Source organism: Cannabis sativa, chromosome 2, assembly GCF_029168945.1.
Source record: "Cannabis sativa cultivar Pink pepper isolate KNU-18-1 chromosome 2, ASM2916894v1, whole genome shotgun sequence".
Taxonomy (NCBI): domain Eukaryota; kingdom Viridiplantae; phylum Streptophyta; class Magnoliopsida; order Rosales; family Cannabaceae; genus Cannabis; species Cannabis sativa.
The window spans coordinates 23,927,975-23,930,774 of record NC_083602.1 but is presented as its reverse complement, the minus strand read 5'-3'; the positions used below and the strand labels follow the sequence as shown (position 1 = coordinate 23,930,774).

General features: G+C 36.0%; 1 long non-coding RNA gene across 1 annotated transcript; it reads left to right on the top strand.

The window, feature by feature from the left end:
* The first annotated feature begins 924 nt into the window (after window positions 1–924).
* On the top strand, window positions 925–1,835 carry LOC133033941 (uncharacterized). The gene is made up of 2 exons (XR_009685953.1): window positions 925–1,117; window positions 1,582–1,835. It is a non-coding gene; the product is annotated as an uncharacterized LOC133033941 (long non-coding RNA).
* Window positions 1,836–2,800: the final 965 nt, after the last annotated feature.

Genomic DNA, 2,800 nt, shown 5'->3' with positions numbered 1-2,800 from the left:
TAATTTTATCTAATTAATTAGATTTTTATTTTTAAATTTAAACCTATTATACGATATGTTATATACGTATATACTCTAGAACCCTAGCAGCCAGATAGTATCGTATTCCTTTATTCTCACCATATCTCAATTTTTTTTTATCCTCTCTATTAAACCAAATCAATTATTTTAATCTTAAGAGCTTCGGGGTCAGCAATCAACCGATCATCGTTCCGTGTCTTCGAAATCTTCAGGTAAAATTCGTAGTTGTTTTTATTTTCGTTTTCAGAGAAATAGGCTTTCATAAAACTATCATATTTCTCTCCCCATAGGTCCGTTTTCAGTGATCTAGGTACCATTTGAAAGATAATTTAATGATCTATATTTTTTATGAAGAAACGCTTTCCTAATTCTGAATATTTTGATGTCAAAAAATTCATGTTTTACACTGACTGTCGATTTACAGTTTTTTTAAAATTTCTTTCCGATATTGCCTTAGTAAAAGGGTGATATCTCTCCCGATATCTATTATTTTACAGCAATTCTTATACTGTTAGAAAGATAATTCAATAATCCATATTTTCTTAGAAGAAACCTTTCCCTAGTTCGGAGTTCTTACCAGTCAAAAGTTAGGATCTTTACTCGGTTATGGTATTTCGTTTTAAGTTTCGTTTCAGAAAAAGTGTCTTCAGTAAAAATTCAATATCTCTCTCACTTTTGATCTATTTTAAAAGATCTTTATCTCGTTTTAAAGCTTAGAAAAATAGCTACATTTTTTATGAAGAAAGTATTGTCTAGATCGGGGTGTAACTATTTTCAAAACATTTATTTTTAGGCTGTATTCAGAAATCGGCGTGATCCAGAATTTTAAAGAAACTGTTTTGAGAAAACATGCATAACTCCTAGGTTATAGTTCCGATTTTTATGATCTTTATACCGTTAGAAAGGTCTTTCAATTAACTAAAAACTTTGTAAACAGTAGGACTTCTAATTCAAACGTTTTATAAGTCAAATTCTAGGCTAAAGTTGCTGTACAGTAAGAGTAATAAATATATTGAGTTTATCGGTGGACTAAGGGTTTCGTTAAATGTTATAGGGCCTAGAAGGTATCGTAGGAGTTAATTACAGCGGAGTTGAGGTAAGGAAAAATAATTATACTTTATACTTGCTTTTTATATGGTTTGAGTATCTAGTATGACTGCTTAAATAAATTGTATTGAAACTGTGAAATGTGATAGTTTCGGTGAAATATTAGTGTTTTGTCGATGGATTGTATATGGCTGTTTAATCATGTTCTAGGTACTTGGAAGTGGTTGGAAACCACACATGTATGGTGATGTGGTAAGTGAGGCAGTGTACGTAAGGGTGCACTGGTTATTGGTACTGCGTTCTGGTTAAGAACGTAAGACACTCCAGATTTGTATCGAAGCTGGAGTGTGAGTGTGTCAGTATTTGTGTGGCTGCCTCTATTTATACTTATGATTAGTTTGCTATATGTTTGATGTATATGTTTGTGCTATGATGTGTGAATGCTGGTACATAGTATTTTGTTTTTCCTTACTGGGCTTTGCAGCTCACCCCTTATTTACCCCCTATGTGCAGATAAGTAAGCCTGTAAGCTTTCGGTGACAAGTTGAGTCTGGGCAGCATGGGGTGTATCTCGTGTGATCATGTAACTGCGTGTGGTCTTGGCCATCTTCCGCTGAAAGTTTTTTTTTAATTTATTAAACTTATCGAGGATGTTGTCGTTTAAATTTTCTATTACTTTTCCCTAAGTGGTAATACTTTATTTTCAACTGGGTACCCATGTTTTGAAAATTGTTATTTTTTTAATAAAGGCAACATTAGTATCTTAACGCCAGTTTATTTATGGCATCTTATTTTACATAAGTAAGGGCGTTACAAATGGTATCAGAGCCTTGACCTAGCCAGAAGTGTGGTCGACGAGGACGTCGGACCCCGTAAGGGGGGGGTGATTGTGACAGTCAGTAGTCCCGTGATCCGTAAGGGGAAATACCGAGTAAGCTGTGCAATCCCACACCGCCTGGGGAAGGTCAAGTGGGATGATTCTGAGACTGTGTAGGTATGGGACTACACAGTTGAAGAGGGCTTAAATGGATTGATTGGTACTACCTATATCAACAAGGTGCATCTTGTTTTTCGGTAGCTCATCTCGAAAGAACTCCACAGTTAAGCGTGCTTGGCCTGGAGCAATTTCAGGATGGGTGACCTCCTGGGAAGTTTTCCCAGGAAGTGTGCGAGTGAGGACAAAGCATGCTGGAAACACTCGTGTTGGTCTGTAGGGTCAGTCATCGATCCAGGAAGCAGCCAAAGTGATGTACTTGTGTATAAGAGCCATTCATTCCGTGGGTGTAAGGGCCCAATGGAGGCTTGAAGCGGGGACGTTACAGATAATTAAGCAAAAAGATAGATATTTATTATTTTTCAAATTCAAATTACACTAATATCATGAATTAAATTTAAAAAATATTAATTAATTTAATTATGATAATTAGAATTGAATTAGGAATAGTAAATGTATAAATACAGAACTACACAAAAAATCGGAAGTTAAATCCATGAAATAGCATGAAAAAACGAAAAATTTGCGAACTGTACGGGCAATATGCAATGCATACTGCCCATGGGCGCGCATGGGGGGTGTTTGGGCGTGAAACCTCGGCGCAGGGGGAGGCTGCCTGATTTCCGCGCGCGCGAGTGGTGCAGTAACACCCCCCGATATTTTCGAAACTTCAAAAATTCATAACTAATTCAAATTAAATCGAAATTGAGTTCTATAAGAAGGTAAATTGCTTAATTT